The sequence below is a fragment of the Acinonyx jubatus genome, chromosome A3, assembly GCF_027475565.1.
Source record: "Acinonyx jubatus isolate Ajub_Pintada_27869175 chromosome A3, VMU_Ajub_asm_v1.0, whole genome shotgun sequence".
Lineage (NCBI taxonomy): Eukaryota > Metazoa > Chordata > Mammalia > Carnivora > Felidae > Acinonyx > Acinonyx jubatus.
In genome coordinates, this window is record NC_069388.1 from 120,071,980 (window position 1) to 120,087,519 (window position 15,540).

Sequence of the window (15,540 nt, forward strand, 5' to 3'; positions counted from 1 at the left end):
AAAGTACTACTTGAACACGGAAAGAAAATCCTATCTTCTACTCTGCTCAGAAAAGCCAAATTTAAAATACTTTGGTTCAGGGATTCAAAAGTTAGTGGCTGTGGATAGTACCAAGGAAGCTCAGGAGATTAAGGGTAAAGAGGCCCACCCCAGGGCCAAAACAGATTTTGGTGTTTACTAAAGAGGTGTTAACCACTGTCCTTAGGCCAGGGAAAACCCTTGGTATAGACCTGGATGTAGGGAGTTGTAGAGTCCCTAGGGTAGGTCATGGTTGTTCTATCCCTCAATGAGCTCCAACGAGAAGCAGGGTCTGCTATCCTCCAGGGAGAGCCCAGGCTGAGACCATAAGCCCTGGGGACAGACACCTGGGCTCAATGTACACACAGGTACACACAGATGCACATAGGCATGTACACACACACACACACACACACAGAAACCCGAGGCCTGCCTGCCTGAACAAAAGAGTTTCCTGTGGTAGTAAGATGCTCTCAGTTTAAGGAGGTTCAAAACAAGGACTGGGAGATAGGAGTCAGAGAAAAATTAAGCCATAAGCTTAATTTTACTTCCTAAAGCAGGAGTGTTGACTGAGCTAGTGTAGCCAGCAATCAAAGAGGCCCCTGTCACCTGTCATATATGCCTGTCCTTCCCAAGGTGCACACCAGGACAGGCCACCCCTCTGTGTAACTCATTTCCACATCATCTACACTTTTCAATAAGCTCTTACTCTATTAGATTGCTTCTTGAAAGAGCCACATATTGAAAATCACTGGTCAGTCAGTTCTTTATTCTGTTAGTCACCAAACTGATTTTTTAAGCTCAGCACCAATAAAGCTGTGACGGCAAAGAACTGATATGGATTTCTCATTCTCACACACTCATATGTAATAATAATAAAACTTTATTAAACAAGAGACATGTTGTTTCAGGGAATTTTTCTTTCCCTTCTCCAGTGCCCCAAGGCTAAAATATACAATCTTATTAACTTCCTCGAAGAAATACTCCATTCCCTTGGTGCACCTGCTGAGCATTCATCTTCTTGGACCTGGAAAATGAGACGGGTCCCTGACATGAAGATGCGTGGGCCACAGTTGTATCCAGGGAAATCTAGGGGAGTGAGCCTGATTAGGACATTCCCAAGGAATCTTAGTGGAGTGCAGGAAGCCCTCTGTAATAGATATTCCTGCATGGCCCAGGCCAGGAAGAAAAAAAGAAAGGATTGGCACAGCAGGACATGCAGATAGGAGGGAGCCTGGAGATAACATTTAGTTCACATTCCCAGACAATAGGTCAGGAGACAGGGGCTCACACAGGGGCTGTCATTCACCCCAAGGCACACAGAATGGATGGTAGAGCAGGAACCAGAGTCCTGGTGTCCTGTCCCGGGCTCCTTCCTTCCTTGCCTTCCACCCCACAGCCCCAGGATTGATCTCAAACTAAGGAGATTCTACTGTGATTTCTACATGTCCTGTGAGATGGCCTCATGCTCCTCAGGAAGGTCAGGGGTCATGTCCGGTCCCCCCGTCTCTGAATACAGCTAAAACAATAGCCATGTAACTCACGCAGGCAGGAGAGTCCCCCCAAACCAGCCCAAATCTGCTGAATGAATGAACGACCCCCATGAATGAATAAGATTATGACTCAGGAATCTAATTTGTATCATCCTACCTGACTACAGACAGCGTGTGGTCCAGGGAAGGCTGACATTCTGAAACAGCCTGACAGTGGGTGGAAGACAAAGGAAGCAGGCTGTCACCAAAGTTACTTTGCAGATCCTCAGGAAGGACTGTCTCTGGACAGCCAGGGGTGTAGGATTAGATCTCTGAGGAGGGAGGAAGGGACCGAGGACCATCTGAAGGGGCGATCCCTAGGAGGCAGATCTCAGCCACTGACTGAGCCATGGGGCAGAGGAGCGCGAGACTAGTGGGACCAACTCCATACTGCTCTGCACAACTGAGTCAGGGTTCAGGCTGGTCCCTTGGAGTGGGGGGCTGTTATGGACTGAACTGTGTCCCTCCAAAGCTCACCTGGCAAAGCCTTATCACCCAATGTGATTGCTTTGGAGATAGGTCCTGTAAGGAGGGAATTAAGTTTTCTTGAGGTCACTGGGGTGGGGCCCTAATCTGATAGGACTTGTGTCCATATAAGAAAAGAGAACCCAGAGCTCTCTCCCTCCGCATGTGCGCAGAGAAGAGGCTGTGTGATGACACAGTGAGAAGGTGTTGTAAGCAAGTTGAGGAGACAAACACATGAGACCAGTCCCGCTGGCCCTCGAGGTTGGGCTTTTAGCCTCCAGAACTGTGAGAAAATACATTTCCATTATTGAAGCCCCCCCGTCTGTGACATTTTGTTCTGGCAGCCTGAGTGTACTAACTCTGGGGCTGGTAGTCTCAAGCAGGGGAAGTGCAGAGGGAGTTAGGGCCAGGTGAGAAACAGGGGACTCCCATTCTTGTCGACAGCTCTGTGTGCGCAAGCAGTCTCTCTTGGTGAGCCTTAGCAGAGTGGAACAGCCCAGGGCTTTTCAGGCACTGATGTTCTGTGCTTTCTCCTTTTATGAGGTCCTAAAAACAAGCTGGGATCTTTCTGGGAAAATGGGAAAAGGATCAAGTGACCTCTGATAGCCATTGTAACCCTAAGACTCTAACTACAAGAATGACACACGCAGTTTATCATTGAAAATGGTTTATTGGGGTTTTTTAACTGCAAGATTGGAAATCTTTTCACTCCATATATGAGGGAGTAACAGCGGGCTAATTATAAATGAGTATTTATATATATTTATTTTGGATTATATATTCCGGATGTTTTTCAGTGAAAGCCAGTCAAATGGCTGTCAAATACACATGGTGTTCAGCAGAAGCTGTCTAGGTATTTACACGGTCTGGGAGGTTTTGCAAACGTATACAACAGCTGCAAAGAGCCAGACACATTCTCTGGTTGACCCTCTGCCCACCCACTAGTGGAGTTAATTTGTGGGGACCCTCCCGGGGTCCCTCTGACTCGCACTCAGGTGGTATCGATGCTCTGGCTCTGGACCCTGGGCCCAGCATCCACCCTCAGCCCCTCTGTCTGCTGCGCTCCTCTAGATCCCATTTCAGATCAAACACCAAATGTTGTCCAAGCAATTACCGTGCACCCAGCTCTGTGCTTTGCTGGACTGGGAGATAGTGGCTGAAATGACCTCTGAGGTTACTTCCAGCCAGAGACAGGGGAGGCTGCAAGAATGCACATTCTCAGGGAGCTCGGGTATCACTCCTCCAGGAAGCCTCCCTGATTCTGCAGACAGCAGAAGTGTTTAGCAAGCTCCATTAATTCCCTTTCCTCCTATACACAGAAATAGACGCTACTTTCCTACCGTCCCTTCATAGAAATGCACTCCATGTGACAACGGAATGTGGGTGGGAGTGATATGTGTCACTTCCAAATTTGGCTCCTAGCTGCTCCATTTTTACCTTGTCTGCCAGTGTAAAATGCTGAGGTCCTAGGAATTGGCAGGAGTTGCCTTATCTGAGAAGCCTGGATCCCTCAGTGACCATGTGGAGCAGGGCCCCCACATCTGACTGTGACAAGAATGAGAAATAAACCTGCACTGAGCTAAGCCTCTGAGAGGTAGAGGTGGTTTGCGCAGCAATTGGCCTGTCCAGGCTGATACACTGACTGGTTGAAAGTTGAAAATAGTGGTCCTTTGCTAATTGAACACACCCTCAGGTAGGGCACTCGGGAATATGCCTCTTGGGAATATGCGTGAACAGTTTTCTAATTTGGTAGGGCTATGAATGCAAACCATGGCCTGTCTGACTCCAGAGAGTGTGCTCCTGACCCATTTCTGCTTTGTCGCTCTCCAGGCTACAGTGGTAGCCATCAGTGCCGTGGAAGACTGTAAGGGAGAGCCTAACTCATAATATTCCTGAGCTGGAGAGAATTCTAGAAGTTGTGCATATGGGCATTTTTTGTTGTGTGAATTGTGTCTCTATTTCACCTGTGTGTTCCTATCCCGTCCCCTCACCTCTATCCTCCCAAAAGAAACCAAAGCAGCTTTTGAGCTGGGTCTAGAACCATCTCTTGGGGTAACCTTCAGGCCGAAGGCAGCAAGCTCAGAGAGTAGGCTTTTGCAGATGGCCACTGTGGCACTTGCGGGAGCCCAGCCGAGATGCAGAGGTCCGATGTAGTGACTAGGCCTGCAGTCCACAGGCACACAATGGCAGAGGCCTGGTCTTGGGCACCCACGACCCCTGAGGTGCACTTCTATTTAATTGGGAGGTTCGCAAATAGAGAAATTCATAGCATTCTCAGCGGTTCCCTTGCTCGGCTGCCTCCCCAGTCTGGGCCTTGGCAGCACTTGCCTCTGTATAAATCACATTCCATCAGCGTAACTGCGGGGCTTCGGGGATCGTTTTGGAATACCAGGATGTTAATGCATTGGGTTTTGTTCCAAGCAGTGAGCCACCTCCTGGGATTTGGGAATCTCTCTTTTAAATCCAGATAGCACTAATGAGCTAGTAAGGGCTCCTGACCTCCTTGACTCCTTCCCTCACTCCCGTGGCTGCTCTGGGCATTGGAGTCAGCCCCATGTGCACTGCACTGCAGCCAGCCATGGGCCCGACATAGCCGTGGGCTTTCAGTGCAACTGGTTCCACCTGGAGGCATTCAAACTGCAATTTCTTCTTCCTTTTTTTTCTCCCTAAATTATTGAGTACACCTAAAAGTGCTTTTCACTTACAGGCTCTGGGTAAATGTTTGTGGTTATTTTGATGGCAATTGCACTGGTGTCCTTTATAACAGGGTTTGGTCAGGAGCTTTCCTTTAATTCTATACCCAGGCAAAAATTATGCTGGGGCGTCGAGGAGGTGGTCTGAAAAGGGGAGAGTGATAAGGGGAAGACACAGGCTGACAAGCAGTTAAATATCACTTATCCTTTTAGCTAAGCCTGGCTCTCAGTGCCTGTGACTCAGAAATGCCTCGTGTAACACTTATTTTTTTTTTTAATTTTTTTTTTTCAACATTTATTTATTTTTGGGACAGAGAGAGACAGAGCATGAACGGGGGAGGGGCAGAGAGAGAGGGAGACACAGAATCGGAAACAGGCTCCAGGCTCTGAGCCATCAGCCCAGAGCCCGACGCGGGGCTCGAAATCACGGACCACGAGATCGTGACCTGGCTGAAGTCAGACGCTTAACCGACTGTGCCACCCAGGCGCCCCAGGTAAGTCGTGTAACACTTATTATGTGTCAGGGGCTGTTCTAAGTGGGTGTACAAATATTTACCAATCTACTCTTCTGCACTATTTTTATGTTCACTTTACCATAAGAAACCTAGGACACAACAGAGAGGCTAGGGAACTTGTCCAAAGTCACAGAGCTAGTAAGGGGGGCTGCCAGGGTTTGAAGCAGCAGCCTCTGGCTCCAAGGACCACACACTTAATCACTGTGCCGTTTCTCTCCTCCACAGCTATTCCTGCCTCTCAAGCTTGGCTCAGATTGTTCATCTTACCTAGAATGCTCTGTTCCTTTCCTCTTCACACTTCTGAGTTCTAGCTCATCTTTCAAGGCCAGCTTACAACCTAGTTCCCACAAGAAGCCTTCCTGAACATTCTGCACCATGCTACAGTTGACTAACTCTGAAATCTGGTAGCACAGTGTTTCAGGGCATGGCACTTGGCACTAAACTGTATAGCCTTAGATCGAACTGAGCCCTATCTCTATGACCTTACATAAATTAATTAACTTCTGTGAGCTAAGTTTTCTTATCTGGAAGTGAAAATATGTGTTGCCCAACAATACAACCCAACAGGGCTGTTGAGGGGATTAATTGGATTGTCATACCTACGATACTTCGAAGAGTGCTCACTTACTCAGACTGCTATATATGCATTTTTGAAATTATTGCTATCATTATTGTCATTATTGCACATTGCTTTTCCTATTGCTCTTGTGTCACACTTACACTTTCCTTGTCTGATCCTTATCTCTTGTAAGATTGCAGGATTATTTGCACCTGTTGAAGACCAAGATTGGTTGTGTGTGTGTGTGTATCTATCTATCTGTCTACCCATCTATCTGTCTATTTAATTCCCTGGTACTTAGATTAGTATCCTGCAAGAAGTAAGCATTCATTTAATGGCAATAATTAATTAATGAGTTGAAGGTAGCTAATATTATATCCCTAGGTGCAAGAATTCACAAATCCCTTTCTCTCCCACTGAATTGCATATAAATATAAGTCACAGGTCTTCATTGATCTTGGAATGGTACACCTCGGGGGAAATTGAATCTGTCATAGTTCAAAGAAAACCCACTCCTAAATAAGTTAACAGATGCATTCATTAACTGAGGTGGTCCAGTTAAAATAGGGCACACACTTGGTGGGATTTGAATATCAATAGTCTGTAGAGAAGCATCAGCTTCCAAGAATGTTTGGCTCCTGATGTGATCTTCTTAACCTTTACTTTCCAGTCTAGTCTTCAGAGAGGCTGCGGCTCATGTATGATGGAGATACTGCAGACATACCGTGCTAGGTCATTGGGAAACCATCTGAAGACTGATGTCTTATTATCTCTTGAAGCACGTGGCAAAGAACCACTTACAGAACCTTCTCTATTATTTGACGATTTAGACCTTTAGGTTCATTGACTTCAGAATAGTTTTACGGAATCACTCTGAAGTCAATAAGTCTCCATGACTTGGAAGGAGGCAGGAAGCTACTGAAGGGCTCTGGGTCTGCAGTTGACTGGCTCCATGCAAGACAGAGGCATGCTGCTCCTGCTGAAAATAGGGACAAGAGTTTAACTCGAGGGCGGGCGGCTGGCTCAGCACAAATCGCTGTGCTCAACTTCAAAGGGCAGGGCCTCCTGCAGTCTTCCTGGGAGCAATAACATTCTTCTGTGGTTGTTTTGGGACGCTGGCCTTTGGGAAGGTGGCAGCTGAATAGTTATGGAGAGTAGGACCTACTTTTCTCAGAAATGTGCTCTGGTTTCCCAGGGCATTCCTCCTGGAGCATTGGCATCCTATGCCATCCCTGAGGGCTTCAGCAGAGCTCCAAATAGCCAAGATGAGGAAAATGAAGCACCAGGAAGCAGTGTGAACCACAATGCTCCTTTGCCCTAACCCTCTACTCCCCCCTTTTCAAAGTATTTCCTACCTGCTTTCATATAGAGCCCTGGAGAGCACTGAGATCTTTTCCCTTCCTGTTTAGGGACAAGTTTGGGATGAGCAGGTAGGTTGTCTCACACTTTCCTGGCTGCCCTGAATGAACCATACATTGGATGGCATCCCACAGATTGCTCAGCTTTTCTTTGGCATTCTGTCCTGGCAGGTGTGGAGGGACAGAGATAACTGGGTGGTTCGAGGAAAGGGAAGCAGTCAGTGTTACCCTCCACCCCCATCCCCAAGTGGTTTTGGTAGCAAGGCAACAGTTATCCTGTGGAGTTATGTATGTAACTTGTTAGTGGTTTCTCCAGTTCTTCTAAATAGCACTCCCCAGAACTCTTTTAAGTCATGCTTAGTATTATAAACAATTGTTAAGGATATTCATTTCACCTCAGTACCTTTTCCATAACATTATACGTTTCTTCATCCTTTTTATTTCATTCAGTATTTCATGCACCCTGTAAATCATAGCCACTAATCACCTCTCTGTCCCTGTGTCAACAACCAGGACTCTGGTCCAGTTCTCATCAACTCATGCTTAGATGATGGTGGTTCAACCGGACATTCTCCTCTCTGATCTGGGCATACCAGTTTATTCTGTGCTCCCTGAAGGATTAATCTTAAGCTGCTGCCTGGCTCAAGAAAATTCAGTGGCTTCCCATTGTCTACTAAAAGTTGAGCTTAGCCTAGCTTTTAAGGTCCTTTAGAATCAGGCTATAATCGCTTTTTTCCCAGGAGTCCCTAATATATACTTCATAATTCTCATCCCCAAATTTTCTCCACACTGCAGATGTTTGCATTGCCACACAACACGTTGTCTCCCTGAAATGCCTGACACTCTTTTGTGCCTCATCTGCCAAGTCATCTAATTTATTTGGCAAAGAAAGAGTGCTTTCAATACCTCCAACTTTGGCTCTCTTAAAGACCTGGCTTGTCTTAACTACTTCACATCCATTACCCACTGCCTTGTTTTCAGAAATCTAAGTGTTTTCTGCCTACATTACTGGACCATTAGCTTGATGCCGTATGCAATAGAACATCAGCTCTGACACCCCTACCCAGATTTTTTCCCCCAACAGTACTTACCCACATAGGGCCAGGATTATAAGAGCTCCACAAATACTCTAAAAATAAATTATTTATTTAAATTCCACCTTTGGGAACTCGGTGGTTGGTGTACAGTCTTATGCAAAGGAAAATAACATGTATTTTATAGTCAGTATTATTGGAGGGGACATACCTGGAGATGCCACTTCCTTGATAGAATCTTTCTTTATTTGAAGGGACCCTGAGTGGAAGGAAGGCCCACCCCTGAGTTTCAGGAGGATAAATTGCCTTGCTCTCCCTCACCTTCTTTGCTGTACTCTTTCCTCCACTTGGAATTCCCTTCCCTCCCCCCAACCCTTGATATATTCTTTCCCAGCCTTTGATATTAAACATAAAATATTATCATGCTAGTAAAGTCTTGGCCAGGCCTCAGCTCTCCATTGTCATTTTATGTTATTTAAAATAAAAAGACATAAAAGTTAACACAATTGCCCAGTACATATATGACCTGATTGTTTTGGGAATATAAATCTTACCCCATCTGCGGACCTGTGGTCTGTCTTGAACTGGCCCTCCATGCTGCTTTCTCATTATCATGGAGAGATGGCAGGCTTTGATCACCTGTCCCTAGTTTTTCCTCCATGGAATGCGCTGGCATTCTGGCTTTCTCTGCTCCCATCTGTGAGAATTGCATTGGTATATTTTTTCTGCCTAGATACCAGACACCTTCCTCAAGGGCAAGAACATTGTGATTTATACCTCTCTGTTCTCTCATTGCTGATTCTGGCATCTAGCACAGCAGTGGGACTCAGTATCTATTCATTCACTGAATAAAGGGATTGAATAAATACCAGCCAGACACTTTCCTAATCATCTTTCCTTATCTTAATTTGTGTGCCCATTCTTAGGTGCATGACTATGTATATATTCCTGATTAAGGAGAACTAAGTAGGTCAAGTGACAGAAAGCAATGAATAAATCCATAATTTATAGTTTGGTTTAGGCTTCTTACTCTTTACATAGTAAGGCTCGGCATTAGTAAAACTTTCAGGCATTAGTAGGGAAACCTAGAGACTTTGTTACATCCTAGAAATTCTTATTCCATGCCTCATGCTACTTTCTTCCTTGAAGTAGGGCCCATCAACTTAGTCTACCTTTGTTTCCTTTCTTTCTTTTTTTTTTTTTTTTTTACGATCCTTATCCCCAGTATATCACTTAGGATTCTTCAATGTGGGAGGCACCATCTCTTCCAGATTGTTTTACTCTTTCTATCGCTACAGGGAAGTATAAGGAGGAAATAAGTAACAAATATGGGAAAATTACAAAAGCTTAAAAATTCCAGTCATGTCCTTGACCTCATTCTTTGGCCTTTCTAACATGGGCACTGCTTGTAGCAGGCAGTGTTAACCAATGGTTATTTCGAATTGCTAACTCAGCCACTTGCTAATTAGGAGGGACTTGGGCAGTCTATGTAACCTTGGCACTCTCGGTTTTTCCATCTGTGAAAAGGGGACACTGAAGCTGCCTCTCAGGGTGCTTATGAGCATCTTGTGGGTTGATGTAAGGGTGCTCCTAGCCCAGAGTGCATAACATTGTTACAGCTTGGACCACTGTGTTAAATGTCACTGAAGCAGATGCTGCTGGAGTTATTGCCAACTGTGGTACGTACTGGACACAGGTGTTACTTTTTCTTCCCAGGGCTGGTACTCCCTGAAATCCTGCTGCCTTCTCAGCTCCATTTCTGGAGTGAGGACCGCCTGGAGCTTCCTTGACCTTTTAGGCAAGACCTAATGAACTAGGTGCAGAGAAGTCAAGCCAAGGAGAGCAGAGGTAGAAGGCAAAACCAAAACCCAGCTCAAGGATAAATGCAAAGTGGTTTTCTGTTTTTTGAGGTTTTTTTTAAGTTTATTTATTTTTGAGAGAGAGAGTGAGCATGAGCCAGGAGGGGCAGAGGGAGAGAGGGAGACACAGAATCGGAAGCAGGCTCCTGGCTCCTAGCTGTCAGAACAGAGCCTGATGCAGGGCTCGAACCCATGAACCATGGGATCATGACCTGAGCTGAAGTTGGACGCTAAACCGACTGAGTCATCCAGGCGCCCTGCAAGTTGGTTTTCTTGAGAAGGCCTCTGGAAGGGGCTCAGATATTCATAGTTTAAGACAAACAAACACAGGCGAACAGCAGATACAATTTCTTGATTTGACTGAAAGCTCTTTGGGTGGGATCAAAATCTCTCAGAATACACGTTGCTTATCTCTGTGGGTGCTTGGGCTCTCTTCTAGGCGGCTCTGACTCCTGACTCCTATTGCCCTCCTTAATAGCAGAACAGAAGCCCCAGCCTTCCCAGATATCAAAGATAAAATGATAAACTCTTTTCAATGAATAAATAAATGAGCGAGTGAATGAATGAATGTATACATGAATATAAGAGAGACAAGGCCCCTATGACAAAGCAGAAGCTGTCTAAGACAGTAATCCCAAATCCAGACCTCCAGCCTTCCCTTGGAAGGACAATATATATGTAAATAGAGCCATCACGTTTAGAATGTCAGGCCTCAGAGGGTTCCTCTGGAGCTTACAAAGGCCACTTCACACTTCTCCATGAAATTACAAAACTTGACAGCTTTCTTAACACAGTGATGGTGAGGAATAAAAACTTCAAAAATTATGCTATTTGAAAAGTAAACTATTTACTGTTCAGAGGAAAAGAATCTGAACTTAACTACTTGGCTGCTATCAGAATGTAACCCTATGACACAACAGTGATTTAAAATGTAAAATAGAGCTTTAGGCATGCAGAGAAGGAAGGCGCTATCCCCACCAAAGCCCAGCTCTGTGGCACCTTCACCTGCAGGGACACGACCGAGGCCAGGCACTCACCCATCACTGCCTGGACCGGATCATAGACTACCTGAATTTGCAGGTTTTTCTCCACCTGCACCTCCTCACTGCCAAGGATGTAAAAGAAACATGACAAATGAAGGCCTGGATATACATTTTCATGAAGGAAGTATGCACTAAGTGAAGTCTAGGTTCATAGCCAAGGCAGGCATTCTTAAAAAACTTAATAAGTGACCTCTAGGAATAAAGGAATAGAAGGTTGTATGTGAAATGCATTGTGCCCCTGTGTGTCATCCCTGTGATAATGAGTTAGCTTGATCCAGGTCTAGAGATGTGCATATGGGCCCATACAAATGGGCTCACACTCTAGAGCTGTGGGCCTTGAGAATGCGTCCTTCAATAAGCCTCACATCTTCCTGTTGAATTTTGTAAGATGGAAAAGACCAGGCAAGGCTCCGCGGTGTGCAGTGGTCAACACAATCTTTATTGGCCTATATGCCCCTCCTTAGTTGTGGGCACCTGCTGCCCCAGGGCCTGGCAGTGTGCACTGGGGTCAGTGCCAGTGCCTGTGGAGCCGGTGCTGTTCACAGTTTCAGTGTGAGTCGGCAGACGTGGCCTGGGGTGGGGGCAGGGACAGATGACCTCTAAGTTCCCTTCCCATCTCAAGACTCTGTGATGAACTCAGAAGACATGACCCCGATATTCTGCAAAATTAAACTGTCACCTAGAATTCTAAAGACTTTTTGTGGGTCTCTCCCACTTTTTTGCAGAAGACAAATCCAAAACGTGTAGCCTATAGACAGAAATGTGATCCAACAGTTTTGTTCTTGTTTTTCTTTTTTAATTGCACCATAGTATTAATATAATTATGTGAAAGCACATGACCAAATATGAAATGTTTCATACACTAAAAATCACAAACACTTTATAACTGCAGCCAAAACACTCAGGAGCTCTAGGCAGGAGTAAGCCAAGCTTAATTTTTAGAGGAATATCAAAGCCAAAGAAGCAAACCAAGGAAGTCGCCTATGGATGTAAAATTTTGGGCACAGTTCAGTTCAATTCAATTCCGTTCAACAAATATATGTATCTACTAAGTAGGCCCAGGGCACTGTGCCTGTTTCTGTTCCATATGAAGAGGGATTGGCATTACACATATGGTTTCATAGAGATGGTGAGAGGTGGATGAGAGCAAGAGCACAAGTAGTTTTCCATTTAATAATCATAATTATAAAAACAATTAGGAAAAGCTACCATTTACCAGAGGGCCAATCATATGCCAGTGTTTATGCCACACCAGGCCCTCTATACGTACATGAATGCTTGCATACACGATTCCTAATCCTTAAAACAACTCAGCAGAGGTAGTTATTCTTATTTCCCACTTTCTCCATGAGAAAATCAAGTCATAGAGAGGTTAAGTCACTTAGCCAAGGTCACCCAGCTCTCAGGTACTGAGCCAGACTTCAGAGCCAGCACGCTGTGCATCTCACCTACATTAACCTACATTTCACCACCTTCTACTATGGCCGTTACTAGCGGGCAGAAGGGATGAGGGCTGAACCTGGCCTGTGACTTTTGGTGAGAGTGGCTCAGCTGTGCTCCGCCCATCCTCCCAGGCCCTCCTACATGCCGCCTAAGCCAGGAACCTCTCCTTGTTATTCCAAAGGGGCCAGACAGTGGGCCAGGCAGGAAGCAGAGAGACAGCTTCTGAACCTGGCTTTGAGCTTCATTAAATCCTCTCAGTCGTTGGTTAGGGCCAAGTATCTTCCAGCCACCATCATATATAGTCTTCCTTTTTCCTGTGTAAGTCAATTTGACTACAAATGCAACCTTGCTGACGTGGAGTCTATCAGTAGCTGAGCAGGGGCTCATCTACCTCGGGGGCAGAGCTTCCTGGGAGTGAGGCTTTGAAAGACAGCTGGCTTGTTCCCTGAAGTAGGTCACATGCTCTCAGCCCTCTCCTCCTCCTCCTCCTCCTCCTCCTCTTGGAGCCACCCAAGGGGAAGCTCATGGGAAAGCAGCAGGTTACTCCCTATCAGCAGAGATACATCTTTGCCCCCTGCAATGGGCTCTGCTGGTCCCGTAGCCACAGGCAAGCTGTGTTTTATTCACGAACATCCCTTCTTGTTTCAGCAGATAATGGACTCTAGTTAGGAGACAACACCATAAACACAGCATAAACATTGGGATGCAAAGCTGGAATGAGTCTGCATATAAATAAGAGTGCTGGGAGCCAGGGAGGTAATAAGTCAGGAATGCAATGGAGAAAGGTTATTAAGAGAGGAGCTTGTAAAAATCTGCAACAAGGCTGAAAGCTGGGAGCATTTCTTGATTACAGAGGACTAAAGGCAGCGGCCTGTCTCATCTGTGCTCTGCCTAGCTGGGTGGCTGGACTCCGCACTTAAAATCCTGCTGTTACTCACTTTGTTCAGTCATGAGGTTGGGATTTTATACACTTAAAACAAAGGAGAGTTGTCGGGCTGTTGTGAAGGTTGTACGTGAGTGAAAGCATTATGAAAAACTGATGTTGCTGCACAAATGGAGGCTTATGTGATTCTTAATTTTGGAAAGTGGCTGAGATGACTCTTTCATGCATCTGAGCCCTCTTCTTGGTTGAATATCAAGCAAAGTTATCTTTTGTAATAGAAATCTCTCAGGGACCTATCAGGTATGAATGAAACCAAGGGTATTTTCTGTTGTGTTATAGTCAAAACAGAAAGGTCCTTTTTATTGGCTTTATGGTCGTCAGGATATGTATGGTAGTCTTTGCGGCAGTAAGAAGTAAATCCCAAATCCCACTGGCTTAACCACAGTACCAGAAAGGAGAATGTTTGTAGCTCTCTGACATGACACCCAGTATGTCTGGGGCATTTCTCCTGTGTCTCTCTTGCAAACAGTGAGTTCTGAGCCCTAGGTTGCTCCTATCCAGTAGCTACATGGTGACTTCGTTCACTGCCTCGGAAAGGAAAGAAAAGGCTGGATCCCATGATGAGAGGTTTTAGATAGTCAAGCCAGGAAGTGGTTTATCACATCCACTCCTATTCTGTTATTCATAACCCAGTTATGTGGCCCCAACCCAACTGCAAGGGAGGCTGTGATGTGTAGAGGAACCCTGGATGTCTTGGTGAGCTCTGTGTCTGCCTCACCTTTCTTAAAGTTAGCATCTGGCTAATGAATAAAGGGATAGCTTGTAGTCAAGGGAGAGATTACACTACTCTGATGTTGCTCCAGTGACATGTAAGTCTCTGGCCAAGATTATGAACTTGCATATTTTTGGGGCTGAGCAAGATTCCCAAAAGGATTTATCAACCAGCTGTAGACTTCTAATATGGTATTGTGATTTTAATTCTGGATACTGGTACATCTGAACCCTGGTTTATTCAGGATAAGACTTAAGTAATTTAGCCATATTTCCAGGCTAATTGTTGCCATGCCGTCTTAGCAGTTATGATATAATTGGGATAGTATTACCTTTTAGCCTTCTAATGCTGAGGCTAATAGCTTTGGTCAGGCATTTTACTATTGATTAGAACACTTTATTAAAAGCTTTGAATTGTGCAAAAAGAAAAATTTGTTAAATTCAGTCATATACATCTTATGGCCTAACATCTGGCATTTTCATAGTCTGAAGTCATCATAGATTGCTGACATTCGTCACCACCTTCAAACTTTCTAAATTTTAAAATGATTCAATGGTATCTTTTAGAGTTGCAGAAGATATCTCAGCATTGAGGTTATTGAGATTTAAATTAATTAAACAAGGAGGCCATTAGACTGATGTGGCTGTAATGCCATGGCAGCCTATGTAAACACATCAAATTCTAAACCTGTAAATACATCAAGGTTATAAAACTGGAACCTATGGACAATGAATCACACACAGCCAAGTAGGCTTTAATCAGTAGTCAATCAATAATTTCCTTTGCTTCTGCCTTTTCTTTATTCTTTATAAAAGTCTCACCCAGAGTTCTTGTCTGGGGGCGGGGGCGCTTTCCACCACTTTCGATTTGATGCTACCCAATTCGAATTGGTTTTTGCTCAGATAAACCCTTAAAAATTTTAATATGCCTCAGTTTATCTTTTAACAGATTCCAATGTCATATTTTCATTGGAACAGAATGGGCATCTATAGAAAGCAATTGCTACCTTAAAATAGCACTCTGAATTTCAGTTAATTTTTAAATACCTTTTCCAGATGGACAGCCAACTGTTTTCATCAGTTTGGAAATTCCTAGCAGTGAAATGCTGGTGTATAAAGGTTACCCTTTCATTTTGTCTTCAACAATGCAGTCTGTTCTTAGACCCAGTCCATCTTCTCCCAGTTTGTGAGCTTGATGATTTGAATTCACCAATCCTAAACTCCATCTGTTTGTTGCCTGAAAACAGTTGAACAGATTTCAATAAATTTAGAAACTGTAAATAAATTGTTGAATAAGCCTGAATGATGGGTAGGATTTCAGCTCTGAGGATGGACAGCCATTGTATAAGACCTACAGATGTGGATTT

At 44.7% G+C, this 15,540-nt stretch overlaps 1 long non-coding RNA gene across 1 annotated transcript; it reads right to left on the reverse strand.

Moving 5' to 3' along the window:
- Window positions 1–6,302: 6,302 nt before the first annotated feature.
- Window positions 6,303–15,406, reverse strand: LOC113592443 (uncharacterized). Its single transcript, XR_003412311.2, has 2 exons — window positions 15,221–15,406; window positions 6,303–6,761 (listed from the first exon to the last, which is right to left on the reverse strand). It is a non-coding gene; the product is annotated as an uncharacterized LOC113592443 (long non-coding RNA).
- Window positions 15,407–15,540: the final 134 nt, after the last annotated feature.